This window comes from Podarcis bocagei (assembly GCF_964188305.1).
Source record: "Podarcis bocagei genome assembly, chromosome: 6".
In the NCBI taxonomy this organism is placed as follows: domain Eukaryota; kingdom Metazoa; phylum Chordata; class Lepidosauria; order Squamata; family Lacertidae; genus Podarcis; species Podarcis bocagei.
In genome coordinates this window covers 16893817-16915515 of record NC_138130.1, presented here as the reverse complement: position 1 = coordinate 16915515, position 21699 = coordinate 16893817, and positions in this window count along the sequence as shown.

Below are 21699 nucleotides of genomic sequence, written 5' to 3'. Positions count from 1 at the left end.
CATCCCCTTTTTTGATTTAAGGTTTCCTCCTTCTGTAACTGTAATATTTAGCTTCAGATTCTCTAGTTCCTTTTTTATACTCTTAATTACTGTATGAATTATAGGAGCACAGAAGTGCTCCTACAATTAAGGTGAGCAGCAGCACTGAATTTTCCAGAAAGTTGAAAAGGTCAAAGTTCCTATCAACTGCCATACACAATCTACCTGGTGAGGTCTAAAACCTGGCTGAATTTTTCCTACGAACTACTGATGTAAGCAACAAACATGGATAGGTAAACTCACATATAGCAGTACAATTAGGATCAAATTTTCCCTAAAACATCCAAACATGAACAATTTGTCACAATGCACAGCTTCACTGCACATCTGTTAAAGCACCAACAATAGCTTTCTATTTCCTGGCTTTGTGGAAATAGGAGACAGACCCAACTCTGACCTTAAAGCAAGTTATTTCATCATTGAATCTTTTAATTGATACTATAAGCTTCATTGCTGGGGGGCGGGGCGGGGCAGGCGGGGACAAAAGTTGGGAGATAAATATTACAACAATAAAGAATAGAGGAAAGTCAAAGAACCACTTTGCTGGGTCAGACAAAAAACTTTATAATCTGCAATTGCTTCAAAAGAAAAAGGGGTGAGTAGATTTGTTGAGAAGAGTCCTCTTTGAGCATTCAGCCTCATGGGTGTGAAGGCAAAACATGTGTAGGGGACTTGGCCCACATGCCCCTGTTCCTGCACCAAGTTTTCTCAATACCCCATGTGTTAAGTTGTGGGTGAACATATCAGACGACACAGCGATTCTTCAAACAGCTCTTGTTTATTCACAGGCCAGAACAGAACTGAACTGAAGGGTTCAGCCAGCCTGCTTATATAGAGCTCCACTAGAACGCAACAGTAACCATTTTCTGTAACTATCCAATCACTGAACGTCACTTTCGATCCCTTATTTGCATATGTGGACCTGAACTATCTGCAGTATCCCCCTGCTGGCCCAGGGTGAGAACTTCAGTACATAACACCATTCGCATTTCACGCCTGACCTTTCTAGGCTTGGAAGCCTTGTTGCAACCAGGAGCCTGGTAAGATCACAGGTTGGCTTCTAAGCATATTTTTTTGGAAGCTCCTTAAAAGCCCTGTCCAGAACTATGAACACATGAAGGCCAGGAACGGAAGGTGCAAGCATGTGGGCAGTGCACATTGAGGTCATTGGGGGCAGCACTAGAGACTCTACAGCTTGTCCTCTGCGCAAGTAATGCCCTCACATGTTCCAGATGAAGCCTTGAAGATGGCTAATGTCTATGACAGTGTTTCCCAACCGGTGTTCCGCGGCACACTAGTGTGCCGTGAGACATCGGCTGGTGTGCCGTGGGAGGAAGGCGGGCGAGTCGGGCGGTGAGAGGCGGCGGCGGCGGCGAGGATCCGCGTCGAGCCGGGGGCGGCTCCGCGGTGGTGGTGCCGAGCGGCGGGGCAGCGCGCGCAAAAGGGAGGATCGCGAGACAGCGGAGGAGGAGGAGGCCGGCATGTCCGGGCAGCAGCAGCAACAACAGCAGCAGCAACTCCCGCCGCCGCCCCCTCCTCCGCCCGCTATCGCCGCCACCACCACAACAGCCGCCGCCGCCTCAGCTCCCCTCGCTCTGCTGCCTCCTCCCACCCCGGCAAGGGGGAGGGAAAAAACTTTCGCTTTTGTGCGTCCCTCCCGGCGTGACGCTGCGCGCTGACGTCACGGGGCGGGGCTTTAATGGTGGTGTGCCGCGAGATTTTTTTCCGGCTCACAGGTGTGCCGTTGCCCAAAAACGTTTGGGAAACACTGGTCTATGAGCCATGACAGTTCAGAAATGGGAATTCAGTATTCAGAAGCAGCCTGTCTCTGATCATTAGGTGTTTGGGAAAATCAATAGCAAATGTCTATCTTTATCATGCCCTCTTTGTAACTGCCTAGAGGCATTTGGCTGGACACTGTTGGGAAAGAATACTGTCATTATTTGTGCATTGTTGTACATTACCTTGTTTCATTAGAAGATCACCCACATTTCTATACTTGGAGGGGGAAACGATGAGCTGCTTTTGTAGATCACGTCAAATTATCCCAGTGGTTTAGCCCCCATTTTAATTGGTCAGTTCAAATCATAGCATATGAAATATAAACTAACTTTGAAGCCTCTCTTTTTTCTCTTGATGCCAAAAATTTCTGGTATCTGCTAAAGTTCAACACTCCGGTTTTTGAAAAGTTCTCTGCAATTTTTCTCAGTCTCAATGTGCCTATAAGGATAAATGCATTTATGAGAATGAGAAATTAAGTCTAAATTGGGGGAGGGAGATGGTGAAATGACTGGAAGATAAAATGTGCCCCCAAAGTGATACCATTAATTGGACATCTTGCATGGGTTTAGCACAGTTTCTTTCCCCCTCTCTCCCTCCCCCTCCCCCATACGTACACCAGGAAAGGATATTCAGATAGGGCTGTGGCTATATCTGGTGTAAAGCCATATCATAAAATTAATTATACCCATCATAAGTTTGGCCCAAGGACAACTTCTCTCTGTTGGGAAAGATGTCAAAAAGCAATTAAAATAAACCTGATAGGAAATATTATTGAATTCATATACTCTGGTCTCTCAGGCAAGGTTTGGACAAGTTATAAGCATTTATAATGACTTTCAAAGGAGAGGGGTGCAGACCATCATTTTCAATCTAAAGACAAATGTGTGTGTGTGTGCATGTGCATCCATTTGTAGGTGTGTTGACTAGCTAATCCACAAATATTCTAAGCCTGTTAACATAATATTGAAGAGGGAAGGCACATTGCTAGACCTCGTTACTTTGTAAGTGGGAAGAGCCATGAGTGTGAAGGCATTTTTTAAAAGTCCAGTGGGTGTGCTAAAGACTTAGGACAGGCCTGCACAATCTGTGATCCACCATATTGAATATAGCCCACCTGTCATATGCAGTAAATAGGCCTCTTATGTTTTTCAGCCCCAAGTAGGCAGCAAAAAACCCTGAAGATGTACTACTAATACTACTACTACAACAACTACTATATCATTTATACCCCACCAATCTGTCTGGGTTTCCCCACCCACTCTGGGCAGCTCCCAACAGTATATTATATTATTATTATTATTAAACATCAAACATTAAAAACTTCCCTAAACGGGGCTGCCTTCTTCTAAAAGTCACATAGTTGTTTATGTCCTTGACATCTGATAGGAGGGCGTTCCACAGGGCGGGCGCCACAACCGAGAAGGCCGTCTGCCTGGTTCCCTGTGACTTCACTTCTGGCTGTGAGGGAACTGCCAGAAGGCCCTCGGCGCTAGACCTCAGTGTCCGGGCTGAACGATGGGGGTGGAGACATTTCTTCAGGTATACTGGGCTGAGGCCATTTAGGCCTTTAAAGGTCAGCACCAAGACTTTGAGTTGTGCTCAGAAACGTACTGGGAGCCAATGTAGGTCTTTCAGGACCGGTGTTATATGGTCTCAGCGGCCACTCCCAGTCACCAGTCTAGCTGTAGCGAGCCCTTGGGCTGATGGGTTGCATTCAGCTAGTAGTGTCAAAGAGTACACAGGCTAGGCTTAAGATTTCAACTACTGAACTGGCCAGATCTTGGGATAAAGGGCTCGTCAAAGAATAGGACCAAATTAGGTGTTCAGTAGCTTTACTGTCTTAAACTGTTTTATTTAAATGGAGAAATAAAGATCTTCTTGTGAGGGCACTGCAGTATTTAGCATCCCACTTGTGTGTTGATGAACTTGGGGCTGTTTCACTTGGAACCTGGTGGCATAGAATCATAGAATCATAGAGTTGGAAGAGACCACAATGGACATTGAGTCCAACCCCCTGCCAAGCAGGAAACACCACCAGAGCACTCCTGACATGTGGTTGTCAAGCCTCTGCTTAAAGACCTCCAAAGAAGGAGACTCCACCACACTCCTTGGCAGCTCTTACTGTCAGGAAGTTCTTCCTAATGTTTAGGTAGAATCTTCTTTCTTGTAGTTTGAATCCATTGCTCCGTGTCCGCTTCTCTGGAGCAGCAGAAAACAACCTTTCTCCCTCCTCTATGTGACATCCTTTTATATATTTGAACATGGCTATCATATCACCCCTTAACCTCCTCTTCTCCAGGCTAAACATGCCCAGCTCCCTTAGCCGTTCCTCATAAGGCATCGTTTCCAGGCCTTTGACCATTTTGGTTGCCCTCCTCTGGACACGTTCCAGTTTGTCAGTGTCCTTCTTGAACTGTGGTGCCCAGAACTGGACACAGTACTCCAGGTGAGGTCTGACCAGAGCAGAATACAGTGGCACTATTACTTCCCTTGATCTAGATGCTATACTCCTATTGATGCAGCCCAGAATTGCATTGGCTTTTTTAGCTGCCGCGTCACACTGTTGGCTCATGTCAAGTTTGTAGTCAACCAAGACTCCTAGATCCTTTTCACATGTACTGCTCTCAAGCCAGGTGTCACCCATCTTGTATTTGTGTCTCTCATTTTTTTTGCTCAAGTGCAATATTTTACATTTCTCCCTGTTAAAATTCATCTTGTTTGTTTTTGCCCAGTTCTCTAATCTGTCAAGGTCTTTTTGAAGTGTGATCCTGTCCTCTGGGGTGTTAGCCACCCCTCCCAGTTTGGTGTCATCTGCAAATTTGATCAGGATGCCCTTGAGTCCATCATCCAAGTCGTTGATAAAGATGTTGAATAAGACCGGGCCCAAGACAGAACCCTGTGGCACCCCGCTAGTCACTCTTCTCCAGGATGAAGAGGAACCATTGATGAGCACCCTTTGGGTTCGGTCAGTCAGCCAGTTACAAATCCACTGAGTGGTAGCATAGTCAAGACAGCATTGTACCAGCTTCTTTACAAGAATATCATGGGGCACCTTGTCAAATGCCTTGCTGAAATCAAGGTAGGCTACATCCACTACGTTCCCTTCATCTACCAGGCTTGTAATTCTGTCAAAAAACGAGATCAGGTTAGTCTGACATGACTTATTTTTCAGAAATCCATGCTGACTATTGGTGATCACAGCATTCCTTTCTAGGTGCTCACAGACTGTTTGCTTAATGATCTGCTCCAGAATCTTCCCTGGTATTGATGTCAGACTGACTGGGCGGTAATTATTTGGGTCCTCTCTTTTCCCCTTTTTGAAAATAGGGACAACATTTGCCCTCCTCCAGTCTGCCGGGACTTCGCCTGTTCTCCAGGAATTCTCAAAGATGACTGCCAGTGGTTCTGACATCACATCTGCCAGTTCTTTTAATACTCTTGGATGCAGTTCATCTGGCCCTGGAGACTTGAATACATCTAAACTAGCCAAGTATTCTTTACTATCTCCTTAGTTATTCTGGGCTGTTTTTCCTCTGCTGAATCATTTGCTCCAAATTCTTCAGGTCGGGCATTGTTTTATTTATCGGAGAAGACTGAGGCAAAGAAGGCATTGAGGAGTTCAGCCCTTTCTGTGTCCCCTGTTTGCATTTCACCATCTTCTCCTCTGAGTGACCCCACTGTTTCTTTGTTCTTCCTTTTGCTACGAACATACCCATAAAAGCCTTTTTTGTTGCTTTTAACCTCTCTAGCAAGCCTGAGTTCATTCTGTGCTTTAGCTTTTCTGACTTTGTGTCTACACGTGCTGGCTATTTGTTTGAATTCCTCTTTGGTGGTTTCCCCCCTTTTCCATTTTTTGTACACATCCTTTTTTAATCTTAACTCAGTTAAAAGTTCTTTAGATAGCCACCCTGGCTTCTTTAGGCACCTTCCATGTTTCCGTCTCATTGGTATTGCCTGACGTTGTGCTTTTACTATCTCCCTCTTAACAAACTCCCAGCCATCATGAACTCCCTTTCCTTTTAGTATTACTGTCCATGGGATCTCACCCAGCACTTCCCTAAGTTTTGTGAAGTCGGCTTTCTTAAAGTCAAGAAATTGAGTCCTAGTATGCTTGGCTGCTCCTTTCCGCTGTATAGTAAACTTCAGAAGAGCATGATCACTCGCGCCTAATGATCCTTCCACTTCTACCCCACTAACCAGGTCATCAACATTGGTTAGGACCAGAACTAAAATGGCTGTTCCTCTTGTTTCTTCTCCCACTTTCTGGACAATGAAGTTGTCTGCAAGGCCAGTGAGGAATCTGTTTGACCTTATGCTCTTGGCTGAGTTTGACATCCAACAAATATCCGGGTAATTGAAGTACCCCATTACTACTATCTCCCTTCTTTTTGCATGCTTGGCCATCTGTTCCAGGAAGGCATCATCTATGTCCTCCGTTTGGCTTGGGGATCTATAGTAAACTCCCACAATGAGGTCACTGTTATTCTTCTCTCCCTTAATTTTGACCCAGATGCTCTCACTTTGGCTTTGAGGTTCTAAATCTTGGATCTCTTCACAGGTATACACATCCCTGACATATAACGCCACTCCTCCTCCTTTCTTGTCTGGTCTGTTTCTCTGAAATAGATTGTATCCCCCCATTATTACATTCCAATCGTGGGACTTATCCCACCAGGTTTCAGTGATGCCTATTATGTCATATTTAGTTTGCTGTACCAAGAGCTCAAGCTCATCTTGCTTATTTCCCATGCTTTGCGCATTAGTGTACAGACATTGAAGTCCATTAATCATTCCCCCGTGTCTCTTATTTAAGGATTTTTTCCTCCCACCACTAGGTCTGCGTGCTGTTTGCTCCATTTGGTCTATGACATTTGGATGATCATCTTCATCAATTGATAGACTCCTACCTTCAGGAGTACTGTCTCCCTCCCCCACATTAGTCAGTTTAAAGCCCTCCTGATGAGGTTTCTGAGATTTTTGGCAAAAACATTTCTCCCAACCGTTGTGAGGTGCAGCCCATCGCTTGCCAGAAGTCCATCTTCAAGAAACTGCAGTCCGTGATCTAAGAATCCAAACCGTTCCTGTTTACACCATTTGCGAAGCCAGCTGTTCACTTCCACTATTTTTCCCTCTCTCCCTGGGCCACGTCGTTCAACTGGGTGGACAGATGAGAAAGCCGACTTCACAGATGAGTTCCAGCAACTCTCAGTTACGCACCATTGTTGTCATTAAGAACAAGGGAGGTGTTCATGGTGAGTTGTGGCACCTTTTTTGTAGAAAGATAGTAAAGGTAAAGGTAAAAGGTAAAAGGTAAAAGGTAAAGGACCCCTGGGCAGTTAAGTCCAGTCAAAGGCGACTATGCGGTTGTGGCTCTCATCTTGCTTTCAGGCTGAGGGAGCTGGTGTTTGTCCTCAGACAGCTTTCTGGGTCATGCGCTTCTGGCACAATTGGACACCGTGACAGAAACCAGAGCACATGGAAATGCTGTTTACCTTCCCGCCACAGTGGTACCTATTTATCTACTTGCACGGGCGTGCTTTCAAACTGCTAGGTTGGCAGGAGCTGGGACAGAGCAACGGGAGCTCACCCTGTTGCGGGGATTCAAACCACCGGCCTTCTGATCAGCAAGCCCAAGAAGCTCAGTGGTTTAGACCACAGCGCCACCCATGTCCCCAGAAAGAAAGATAGTATTGCTTCTGATAGTGTTACAGCCATGATCGCTGCTGTGCTTGTGTTAGCATGTTACTGGTGGCTAGAATTCATTGTACGACTGGGAGACCTAGAGAACTGTGAGTTGTCCAATTGAGAACTATCCAATTTAGACATAGCCTTGGAATTCAGATATAACGTAAGCAACGGTAAATACATTGCCTTGGATATCTAGCCAGCTTTACAAATGACCGCAAGCCTCTGAGTTCTACAGTTCTACAATGCTTCATTTGTAAAGGTTGCTCACACCTTCAAGGGCATGCAGGATAGCAAAGGATTCATAGCCACATACATGCTCCAGTGGTCATTGATTAAGCAATAAATCCAAACAAAACATTGTATGCCTTGCAAAACTATTTTAAGATAAGGTCAGAGTTTAGAGTAAAGGCCCGAGGTTCAAAGTGGATTATGAGAGGCGAGTGTGTACCACATATTAAAAGGTGGTGAATTAAATCCAATTTAATTAACTAAATTATAAATAAGCATAGTTCATAACTGTCAAAGTAGGGCATGAACCAGACAGACCCCAATCCAGCCAACATTGGTTGTGGTTGAATCATATTGAAAGCAAAGGGGCAGAAATAGCTGTTGAGCCTTCCTGCAGATTCCTAATGAGATCTAACTTCTAGGTGTGACTGCATGACTGCTTCAGGTTTCATAACATTTAACTGGAGGGACCTTGTTGGCTTTGATAAGACAAACACAAAGTGATTTTGAGGATTTATAGCTTCCACGGTCTTGCACATACTTCTGAAGAATAAAAATAAATAAATCCCTGAATTTCTACTCCATCTTTTCCATTCCAGAATGGAACCCTTAAGTTGGCTTGTGCACCATAATGAAAACAAAAACCATGATAAACATCCACCTGAAAACAAGAAAACCAGAAAAATATATAACAAAACTAAAATACCAGAGGAAGAAAAGAACTCATACGAAGGTCAGGACTACCAAAAAGTCTTCACATAGCAATGGAAGTCAACCAAAGGAGGGCAAGATGAATCGATTGGGTCAGATGAGTCACATTCTGAACTCTGCTATAGAGAGGAAACCTGCCAGTGTCCGGGTTGAATGATAGAGGTGGAGACGCTCCTTCAGGTATACAGGACCAAGGCCGTTTAGGGCTTTAAAGGTCAGCACCAACACTTTGAATTATGCTCAGAAACGTACTGGGAGCCAATGCAGATCTCTCAGGACCGGTGTTATGTGGTCCCGGTGGCCAGTCCCAGTCACCAGTCTAGCTGCCACATTCTGGATTAGTTGTAGTTTCTGGGTCACCTTCAAAGGTAGCCCCATGTAGAGCGCATTGCAGTAGTCCAAGCGGGAGATAACTAGAACATGCACCACTCTGGCGAGACAGTCCGCGGGGAGGTATGGTCTTAGCCTGCGTACCAGGTGGAGCTGGTAGACAGCCGCCCTGGACACAGAATTAACCTGTGCCTCCATGGACAGCTGTGAGTCAAAAAGGACTCCTAGGCTGCGCACCTGGTCCTTCATGGGCACAGTTACCCCATTCAGGACCAGGGAATCCCCCCCACACCCGCCCGCCCCCTCTCCCCCAAAAACAATACTTCTGTCTTGTCAGGATTCAACCTCAATATGTTAGCCGCCATCCATCCTCCAACCGCCTCCAGGCACTCACACAGGACCTTCACCGCCTTCGCTGGTTCTGATTTAAAGGAGATGTAGAGCTGGGTGTCATCTGCATACTGATGAACACCCAGCCCAAACCCCCTGATGATCTCTCCCAGCGGCTTCATATAGATATTAAAAAGCATGGGGGAGAGGATGCTGGGGGATTGAACCTGGGACATTCTTCAATTAAAGCATATTGTATACCACTGAGCTACGGCTTTCCCCAAGTAGGTGGCAGGACCTGCAGAGGAACATCTCCTGCCAACTGCAATGAACATTTGGGAGAAACAGTCCTTTAGGGAACTTGATCTCAATACAATGCACTTTTTCTGTGCCAATGAAGGAGATTGATTGATGGAACTCCATTTTCTTTTGCTTCGGACAATGTAAATTATCTCAGCTGGTTGATTTCGAGCATCATCACCCAGTGAGACATTGTTAAATCCCTACTGACACTATTTTGTTTTATTTTATGTGTAGCTCTTTCTCTTTGAATCTTTGCCCTCATTGTTGACTTGAATAAACCCCACAAGAAATATCTACTAAGGTATATACTTGAAAGCTACAATCCCCACTTTCCCTTTGAATTCTGTGACTTGTTGATTCCTCTCCCCACCCCCCACTTAATAATAGGAACAATGTTAATATCGATGAAGTATATGCACATTAAATAGCCAAAGCTGTAATCCAGTCTTCATCTCTGCTTTTTTCCTTAATTGTCCTTCAGAAGCTGTTTATTACCTCATCTAGTCTTCCACTCTGAGCATTATCTTTTCAATAAATCACCCAGTCTAATCATTAAAAGCCAGAATTGGATTCAGCAGTACGACTAATACATCCATCACTTTCTCTTTTATGACATTTGTCTGGCTTTTGAATGGATGTTCCTTGGGATCAGCTCTACATCTTCATCCGTTGTTTATCTAAAGGATATATTATGGGCTGCTTTTGGAATCTTATCTTAACCAACGAGCTCCAAACTTTCAGTGTCCATAAAGCATTCTTGAATAGCATGTTGAGAAATGCCATATATTCAAAGTGGCATTTATTAATCTTACAGCTGTTTAATAATTTACTACAATCACATTGACATATTACATAACTACCATTTAAGATTCCTGCTCTCCCATTGTTTAATTAGCTCAAATGCAAATGAATTACTAAAATGGGCATCAAGGTGGTAATTTTGATCAATAAAATGGGTTTTCTTTCTTTCTTTTAATCTCAGAATTCATATGCCACTTGGAATTTTAAAAATTAGTTGCTTCATTTGCTGTTTATATGAAATAGTAAAAATATCAAGGTATGGACAATGCATTCCTAAAATGTTGACTGATAGGAAATGATTTAAATAGAGCTTTGAGAAATAAAAATAATACAGATTTCAATGAGCCTAAAAATAACCCTGCAATGTAGATTATTCTTATATTTCCATGCAGCATATAGGAACAGGAGTCTGGGTCTGAGAGAGAGAGAGAGTGTAGCTTTTTAAATGTATCCTTGTAAATTCATGGCAGATGTTAGAATTGAAAACAAGGCTTTTAAATAGTGGTTTATGCCAGTATTCTAGGTTGCCAGGTCATGTAACCAAGCTGTCATAATTGATGCTTAATATGGTGTTCTTGCATCATACTCCATTCATCCCCACTTAGTTTCTAACAGTTGGTCAACATAATGGGCCCACTGAACATTCACAGTCCCCGCTGGGCTTTTTCTTTGGGGGGGGGGGGGTGGGCTGGGTGGCAGCTTCCCCTACCCTTATTTTCTGAAGAGACTTTGTACTTCTGAATGCCTACACCTTAGGCGTGGATGGTACTGCTTTGGCTACACAATGATCCACACTCAGAGTATGAGGGTTGCCAATGTGTAACCCATGCACCCTTCCGCAACCTTACCTAGTGCCCACTGAAGTTAAGCTTGAAAGAAGCATTCTTTTGTGGCCAGTGTAATATGTTGTGACTAAGGGGTGCAGTGTTCATCTCCACTTTCATGCTGAAGGAGCCAGTGTTTGTCAGTAGACAGCTTTTCTGGATCTTGTGCCATCATGACTAAACTGCTTCTGGCGCAACAGGACACCGTGATGGAAGCCAGAGTGCACGGAAATGCTGTTTACCTTCCCATCACAGTGGTACCTGTTTATCTACTTGCACTGGTGTACTTTAGAACTGCTGGGTTGGCAGGAGCTGGGACAGAGCAACAGGAGCTCACCCCATCATGCGGATTCAAACTGCTGACCTTGTGATCAGCAAGCCCAAGAGGCTCAGTGGTTTAGAGCACAGCAATACTCACGTCTCCTTGGTTTTGATGTGTGTGGTGCCCATGACGATTCCTCTGGTTTGCGATTGTGCCCACAGGTCCAAAAATGTTTGTGACCCCTAGTCTTCAGGATACATTTTGAAAGAATTCAGAGTGAGTATCTGAGACATTGAAGCAATGAATTCTCAGTAACTTCAAAAAGGTCTACTTCACAGAATACCTTCTGGAATAACTAATGGAAACCAAGCAATCCAGTGCTGAATTATCTGCTTGAAAACTACTGACAATCGAAGATTGAGTAATATTTTTGAAAAGAGTTGCAATAGGTCATGTGAAAATAATTAGGGAAAAAATTAGATGGGTGAAGGGAATCTTTACTGGAAAGGTCATGAAGTCATTAATAGGAAATACTTGGTCTTGAGAGATGCCACCAACATGTCACCTGAATAATAATAATTAAAAACAAGAACTCATACATTAACCTAATAATGAAACATATGTTGTAGATATTTTTCCACATTTATTATGCTATTTTTGTGGTATACAAATGACATGAGAAAACTTGGTACAGTGGACGCTCGGGTTGCGAACGTGATCCATGCAGATTTGCAACCCGCAGCATCCACAACCTGCAGTGGCACGTCTGTGCATGCGCGGGTTGCGATTCGGCGCTTCTGTGCATGTGCGACCACCGAAACCTGGAAGTAACCTGTTCTGGTACTTCTGGGTTTCAGTGGTCCGTAACCTGAAAAAACACAACCTGAAGCGTCTGTAACCCGAGGTATGACTGTATACTTATTTGTATAAAAACCCCAAAATAAAAAAATAAAAAGTAAAGAAAATCTGGGGATTCTTTCTCAGGAATTGTGAAGGTAGATAAAGAATTTCAAAGAAAATGTAATTGAATTTCTCTGGTGGGCTTTACACACATTTGTTCCCAAGTGGATTTAACCAGGGAACTCTGGCTGGCCTCTTAAAGCCAGCTAATAGTAGTTTGTTGTTGTTGTTTAGTTGTTTGTTGTTGTTTAGCCATTTAGTCGTGTCCGACTCTTCGTGACCCCATGGACCAGAGCACACCAAGCACTTCTGTCTTCCACTGACTCCCGCATTTTGGTCAAACTCATGCTGGTAGCTTCGAGAACACTATCCAACCATCTCATCCTCTTTTGTCCCCTTCTCCTTGTGCCCTCCATCTTTCCCAACATCAGGGTCTTTTCCAGGGAGTCTTCTCTTCTCATGAGGTGGCCAAAGTATTGGAGCCTCAGCTTCAAGATCTGTCCTTCCAGTGAGCACTCAGGGCTGATTTCCTTCAGAATGGATAGGTTTGATCTTCTTGCAGTCCATGGGACTCTCAAGAGTCTCCTCCATCACCATAATTCAAAAGCATCAATTCTTCGGCGATCAGCCTTCTTTATGGTCCAGCTCTCACATAGTAGTTACCAGTATATAATGGTTTCTCCAGTGGTCTTTCCCCTCACTGACAAATTGGGTCCATTGCTTTGAAACAAGTGATGGAAGGTCTTCTGGCTCTTCATGCACTTGTACAATGTCCAGAGTTTGCTGTCTTTGCTTTTGAATGTAACGGGAGGCAGACTGAGCTTTTGAGCCTGCTAATTTCAATAAGCACGCATGACTGAATGTACCATTTTATTTCTATGTAATATTTTCTAGCTAGTGGCATTTAACTTGAAGCCAGACCATTAAAGTTTCCAGATTTAATCTGCTTGTCAGTGTGCTTTATGTTAGGTTAGTTTGCACTGCAAGCTTCAATAAGGATTAGAGGTATCTTTCATTAGCTGTTCCCCATGTCCTGTTAACTCCCATTTTATTAACATAGTGTAATACTGTGGGTGGTGAAAGAAACCCCAGGAACGTGACATGAATCGCACACACAAAAACCAGTCTCAATTGAAGGTGTAAATATATGGATGTTCGGAGCTGGTATATATTTGATAGCATTCAGAATGGTTTCTATAAGTCAGGGTGGCTTTGAGGGCCTGAGCTAGCTTCTGAATGAGACAGTATTTGTACATTTTCCCTTGCTTGAATTTCTGCTACATGACCTTAAGAAAAGACTTGATTGCATCTCAACAGTGAATACTATCTTGTGAAATGGACCATCTCCTACTTGACCTTCTAGAACAAGTAATATACAACTGGAACAAAAAACATTCACATCCAAATTTGAACTGGGCATCCAGTACCAATTTGAGTCAACATTTGAATGTCCTGGAGCTGATAACAGAATCAATTTTTGTAGGGTGTGTGTGTGTGTTTGTGTGTAAAGGTAAAGGGACCTCTGACCGTTAGGTCCAGTCACGAACGACACTGGGGTTGCGACACTCATCTCACTTTACTGGCCGAGGGAGCCGGCGTACAGCTTCCAGGTCATGTGCCAGCATGACTAAGCCGCTTCTGGTGAACCAGAGCAGTGCATGGAAATGCTGTTTACCTTCTCACCAGAGTGGTACCTATTTATCTACTTGCACTTTGACATGCTTTGGAACTGCTAGGTTGGCAGGAGCAGGGACCGAGCAACGGGAGCTCACCCCGTTGCGGGGATTCGAACCGCCAACCTTTTGATCAGCAAGCCCTAGGCTCTGTGGTTTAACCCACAGTGCCACCCTCGTCCCTGTGTGTGTGTGTGTGTGTGTGTGTGTGTGTGTGTATGCACACACACATACAGAGAGAGAGAGGGAGAGAGGGAGAGAGAGAGAGAGAGAGAGAGAGAGAGAGAGAGAGAGAGAGATAGATTTTGTATGTTGGGTTGTAATTACCACCCATTCTAAATGGGAATAAATGGAGTTGTTCCAAAAAGAACCCCTAAAATATCTCTTTAAATGTTTCATTTGCACTGGTGTAGAATACAGGTACAATTAGCCAGATGGGCGGGGTATAAATAATAAATTATTATTATTATTATTATTATTATTATTATTATTATTAAGCTGACCAGATATCAAATTGTATTGCCAATATGGTGCTAATTTACCAAATTCCACCCATCATTACCATAGATTTCAGCGTGTTTTTCGGAATGCATAAAATAACATTAATTCAGTTTGTCCCTTATGCTGTTAAAGGTGTGAGTGTGTGAGAGAGATTGTGTGCAAAATGGGGTACATCTGGCCTCCTTTTTGCAACCAGTAACAATAGTAGAGGCTCTCATCATTTTTATTCAAATCTGATACGCTGTAAGAATGTTTAATTTTCAAAGGCTGTCCCCCCAGGGATCTAGCTGTAATTACGAGCTCTAGCACATGATGAGCTACGGGTCATTCCATTGCCTGATTTTTTTTTAACCTTTTCATTCATTTGTCATTAGATAAGAAAAGCTTCTCATGAATCTCTGAATACTAAATTTATCTCTTTTTCCCCCTAAAGAAAAGCCATTGACTTTATAATATGTGTCTTAGATTAGCTATTCCCCCCCCTTCCTCCCCACCTCTCCACTTATACTTGAAAGGATATCCAGCATATTTTGGTATATAATTATGCAAGCAGATAATTCAAAGCTCACACTGTACTTCGGCTCTATAACTTTGTGTAATTGCTTTCAATCTTAAAATGCTGAGAGCCAATTAAAATGGAACATTACGGGAATGTTATTAATTCAGTTACCAGATTCAGATGCAAGCTCTGAGATACCTAAACTGTCCAAGAACTTAAAATGCCTAAGGGCAGTCTTAGCAATTCTAATAATACTTTTGGATAGGTAGGCCTGTCTCAGGCAAGACATACATTAATTACAAAACTTAGAAAACAAATACAGGGTAAGTAAGCCATCGGGGGTGTCCCAAGTTTCCCCCCCTTTATCCTGGGAATGGGGAACCCTTTCCCAACCAAGGGCAGTGGTGGACCTGGGCAGCCCAAATTTAAGTGGTGTCCTGTACAAAGCAAAAATCTGGCACCCACTCTTGCCTCTCATCTTCCATTGGTGTAATACTGGCAGTGCCTGTTCTGGCACCCCCAAAAGCTCTAAGCCCAGAGCAACTGCCCTGGGTACCACATGTTGTTATTGTTTAGTCGTGTCTGACTCTTTGTGACCCCATGGACCAGAGCATGCCAGGCACTTCTGTCTTCCACTGCCTCCCGCAGTTCGGTCAAACTCATGCTGGTGGCTTCGGGAACACTGTCCAACCATCTCGTCCTCTGTCGTCCACTTCTCCTTGTGCCCTCCATTTTTCCGAACATCAGGGTCTTTTCCAGGGAGTCTTCTCTTCTCATGAGGTGGCCAAAGTATTGGAGCCTCAGCTTCAGGATCTGTCCTTCCAGTGAGCACTCAGGGCTGATTTCCTTCAGAATGGATAGGCTTGATCTTCTTGCAGTCCATGGGACTCTCAAGAGTCTCCTCCAGCACCATAATTCAAAAGCATCAATTCTTTGGCGATCAGCCTTCTTTATGGTCCAGCTTTCACTTCCATACATCACTACTGGGAAAACCATAGCTTTTACTATACGGACCTTTGTTGGCAAGGTGATGTCTCTGCTTTTTAAGATGCTGTCTAGGTTTGTCATTGCTTTTCTCCCAAGAAGCAGGCGTCTTTTAATTTCGTGGCTGCTGTCACCATCTGCAGTGATCATGGAGACCAAGAAAGTAAAATCTCTCACTGCCTCCATTTCTTCCCCTTCTATTTGCCAGGAGGTGATGGGACCAGTGGCCATGATCTTCTAAGTAGGCCCAAATCTAAAACATGGAGCCCACATACACACACACACACACACACACACACACACACTCTCACCCCAAGCTGTCTCTCCTAATGGTCATTGTCAGGGACTGGCTGCATGAGAAGGAGTGGTGGACCAAGAGCCCCCAGAGAGGAAGAGAATCCAGAGAGTCTTCTCTTCTCATGAGGTAGCCAAAGTATTTGAGCCTCAGCTTCAGGAGCTGTCCTTCCAGTGAGCACTCAGGGTTAATTTCCTTCAGAATGGATAGGTTTGATCTTTTTGCAGGCCATGGGACTCTCAAGAAACATTATAAAGAAAGTGTGTGCTCCTCCATTCACAATCCCTGTTAAGTGCTTTGTGTGCGTGCTTGCTTGCTTCCTTCTTGAAGCCTAGATTTGCTTTTCGTAAACTTGCCCTGCAAAATGATTGATTCCCTGCTCGTATTCAGTGGTCATTCTCAAAGGCAAGTGGGGTGGAATCCATGTTCATCAAAGTAACTATTCTCTCAACAGCAAGGCAAGGACAGTAAATTGGTTTAGTAAAAGTACTTTGAATTGGCATTCTGTGTCCCCCAGTAGATCTGTGACACCTGTCTTTCATAATGTTACCATCAATTTATGTGGTTTTTTTCATGCTTACAGACTCAGTTGGATGTTGCAAACTTGTAAAACTTTTGGTTAAGAACATAATCCTTGGCTTTCTTAGTAATCTGTTAAAAAGCAAAAGCTGGATGATACCATCTCCTGGTGTGTCTGAAAATGTGAACAACATGCAAATTTTGGGAATGCATTTATTCTAAGTGGCAGGAAGCTCTGTTTAAAAGTTCTAGCTGAAAGAGTACGGAATGCTATAGATTTAAGCACGTTTAAAATTGAGGACTGCTGCATTTTGTTTTCTATTTTTTATAAATAAGGATGTGCAGAATTTCACAGATATTCCTAAATTGATGAAAAGTGACATTACATGTTCAGGGCATATATATATATATATATATATATATATATAGAGAGAGAGAGAGAGAGAGAGAGAGAGAGAGGAAATAAGCAATTTTGTCTTGGGAGGGATATTTTGATAGGACAATTCATTTGATAGTTCAGGTGCTTGCATTAGTGCAAGCAGGGTGAATGATTTTGAGAGACTGGTTTTGAACTCATGTCAGGGTTCAAAGTTGGATAAGGAATATCCATAGGGGGTGACTCCCATGTTAAATGAATGTATATTCACAGCCTTAAAGCAGTTGAAAATTTCAGGTTTTGGAAGCTGAATGAAGGGTTTTTTAGTGCAAATTTCCAGCATTTGAAGAACCTGACAACCTGGCACTATTCTCCTTCTTGGTTTTGTGAGAAATAAGTTTTCTCTCACCTTTCATTCATCCATGTATGTATGTATGTATGGTGTGTCTATGTATATATATTTATTTGTAGGATTTACTTCTACACCCTGAAAAATTCCCATGGTTGCCCATACATAAGAACATTAGGCAAGGTTCAAAATTTCTCAAAGAGCTCTGGGGTCAACTTGAAATTGGACACATCTTTTCAAAAAAGGAGAAATTGATATCATCACCCCTCAATCTTGGTCAGCACCACCTCTTTAAAAGCCTCTTCCTGTTAGGAAAACAAAGTTGACAGAAGTCTTATATTATGTGCGGGGGCCTTCTGCTCTTTATCTTCTGGCAGTTCCCTCGCTGTGAAAAGCCAAGTTACATGGAACCTTCTCGGTAGTGGCACCCACCCTGTGGAACACCCTCCCATCAGATGTCAAGGGAAAAAACTATCACACTTTTAGAAGCCATCTGAAGGCAGCCCTGTTTAGGGAAGCTTTTAATGTTTAACAGACTATTGTATTTTAATATTTTGTTGGGAGCTGCCCAGAGTGGCTGGGGAAACCCAGCCAGATGGGTAGGGTACAAATAATAAATTATTATTATTATTATTATTATTATTATTATTATTATTATTATTATTATTATCTGTGCCAAGGATCAAGAACTTGATGCCCTTCACATCTAGACTCTAGCTACCTCTGAAGGACCACGGGTTCCTCAATCCTGATCTTTTGTAGTTATCTCTCTCATTGCTGTTAGGATTTGAAGGGGAAATAGCTTGTTTTGATGACATCCAAGTTCTTCCAGGTTTCTTTGCTTATCCGTAAGGAACTTCCAAATATGGAACAGGTAAAAAGTGACAACAACAACCCACACAGCATTTTGAGTGTTAAGGGTAATATGTGTCTCTCCTGACTTAGTTGGAGTCCCCCCCCCCCCGGAATGAGCTGGCATTTAGCAAACATTAAATAAAATATTATGTTAGGATACAGGATGCTTTCTCTTATTTTATTCTATTTTAAAATGCTCTCATGTGTCATCCTTAAGTGAAAACTATGATTTGTTATTCCAGTTTATATCACTATCTCTATATTTCTCTTGGTTTAATTGCCTGATAAAGCATGCCATTGCCTGTGATCTCTGAACTAGAACACCAATATCTGATGGCAGTTGAGCAATATCGGTCTATCACTTAATTTGTACTCATCCCTCCCTGCCTTGACCTAGTTCAGTCAGCAGTTCTGAAGACCTTTTACATAAATGGCATTAATGCTCTTTCACACTGAATCATGCCACATTGCACAAGCATCCATCAACATGTTTCTTCCCCTAACTCCCGTCGAGAACTAGCACAAATTACCCCTGAATATTTTCTACTTCATCATTATGCACAGATGAAAACAAAGCCAACCTCGCCAGCCACACAAAAAAACTTTAGAAGTAAACAGTTTGTTACCGAAAGACAGAGAAATGGTTCCTGCATGCAGGTACAATTATATCTACGTTATATATTGAGGGAAAACATTGTCCGTTTGTTCTCTGTGTGCCTTGTGAGAGATCAACAGCAAACTCGGTCCAAGGGTGTCAGAGAAGGGGGCAGCAGTTTGGGTCAATGCTTGGACACTTGCCACCATTTTGAATCAGGATGGAGGTGCAAAATATGGTTTTTTGCATAACTTTGAGCAATTTTTGTTTTGATGGGTCCAAATTGTGTCCTTACAGAACAAGTTAAGGAGAAAATCTTCATTTGTCTACTACACATTGGTTTATATAATAAGACAAAAAATATCCTGGTGACAATATTGGATAGTACAATTTCTCTCCATTGCTCAAAGATTATCATATGCACCTATTATTGTCAGGGACTGTGCTGAGGAGGGCTGCACTGAGGAGGAATGGAGGGAGTCTGCCCCTCCCCCTGCTCCTGATTTGGATTCTGAAGCTTCCCAGGAGCAGGGAAGTAGTATAGATTTGGAACAGTGGTGTACAGAGCGACGCAGTTCAGGAGGCAGAAGCTGGGAAGTACTGGATGGGGAACAGCTAGGAGAAGCAGCACTGGGAGAGAGAGAGAGTTAACAGATTCACAGTCTCTGGACAGCATTTCCGCCCCATCCCCAAGGACAAGGAGAGCTCAGAAAGTGGCAGAACAGAAAGCACAGAGGGTACAAACTCAGATTACAAGACGTACAGATTACAAGTGACATAGATTAATAGGGACAGAAGAGGGTGGGATCCTGAATTGGGAGCACTGTCATTTCTAGGAGATGTTTTCTTCGTTCTCTCGCTGTGATTATTAAAGCTTCTAACTGGTAAGAAGACTCCTTTTCCTTTGTTCTGCTTAACTACTGCCATGGGGGGAGGAAGCTGATTCCCTGAAGCCTGACAGCCAGCCAGAAGAGTGGGAGCTGATCTTTCCCATCTGATAAACAGTCCACTAGGAAAGGACTGTCAGTTTGTCAGTTGTGTCATGGTCCTCTTCACCTGACAGCTTAGTTTATATATACCGCCCGTCAGCAGGAGATTGCGTCATCGTGGAATAGCAATGTCCAATATGTTTATGTCTCTGTACAGGCAAGGAATGAAACAGAGAATAAGAAGAATTCATGCTGTGACTCATTGCATTTTGCGGTTCCATTCATGTTTATTTCCTCATGTGGTTTAATGTATATGGTTTGCAACGTTTACCTTGAAGGCTCGCCACATTAGAAGCAACTTGATATTTGGATCTGGGTCATGCACCAAATTAGACGGAGATGAAATATGCTGTGGTCATTTTACGAAAGTCTGTGGTGGTTTTTTGAATGAAGCTTACTCATTCTTCCATGCCTAATGAGCCACAGCCTCATTAAAAAGAAATCACAATAAGCTCCCAAAGCATGGAACGGCTAATGTACAAGCAGACTAGGGAAGGCCCACATTTGTAGCTGGTTGGCAGAAAAGTCAAGCTGAGGAGAAATGAACTTAAAATTTAGATTTGGATATTTAGTCACTGAACTATTTGAGCAATGGAACTTCCCTCTCCGCTCCCACACTATCTGCTAAACAGCTGATCAGCTAGATTTCATTTTTCTTAAATGCATTTCCAACACATTGCCCTTGTGAGAATGATTTTTAAAGGAATTATTGTGCCAGAAACTCTTCCTGTTATGATAAGTGAATAAACATATTAATGGGATGTGCAACAAATGTTGCCACATAGAGTGTTTCTGCTCAGGGTTCCAGCAAGCCAATCAGACATGACCTTTTCCAGGGCACTCCATTACATTCTCCTTCACCCAAACCTGCAATTTCCCTCCATAACTGCTGGTCAATTGGGAAAGTGACCATACGTGGAAACATCACCTGCTACTGCTGATGGCAATAGTAACTATGAGTTAAGATATCATATGTCATAGGCTATATGTCATAGGCAGAATGCTTCTATTTTTTTAAAAAAATATTTTATTAAATTTTCACAATGAGATAAACATACAAAAACAGAAAACATACAGAATCACAAAAAAACACAATACAATACAAAAAGACTAAGATTAAACAGAAAAAAAGAAATAGAAACACATGTATTAACAAAAAAAACCCAAAAAATTCCCTCTTTCTTAATTTCTCATCTTCAATTAACTACTTTTCCAGACTTCCTCACATCTCCCATTCTTGTATCCCTATTTCAAAATTTGTTCAGCAAATTCATATCCAAACAATTTATCTATTATTATTCCAATCTTACATTTTACTTTTTTGCTAGAGCCCCTGAAATTATTTCAATGTCGTTTAACATTCATAAATTTTACAGTGTTTCTGCAAATAAATTTTAAATTTTCTCCAATCTTCTTCCACTGACTCTTCTCCCTGGTCTCGGATTCTGCCAGTCATTTCCGCCATCTCCATGTAGTCCATTAGTTGCATCTGCCAATCTTCCAAGGTGGGTAGATCTTGTGTCTTCCAATGCTTTGTGATAAGGATTCTTGCTGCTGCTGTAGCAAACATAAAGAAAGTTCTATCCTTCTTTAACACCGATTGGTCCACTATGCCCAGGAGGAAGGCCTCTGGTTTCTTCGGGAAAGTATATTTAAATACCTTTTTCAGTTCATTATATATCATTTCCCAGAAAGCCATAGGCAGAATGCTTCTAAGTACCAGTTACATTCATATCCATCTTGAGGACTTTCTGTAGGCATGTGGTTGGCCACTATGAGAACAGGATGAGGGACTAGATGGCCCAATGTCATGATCCATCAGGGCTCATCAAATATTCCACAGACATATAGAGCTAGGCTGGATGG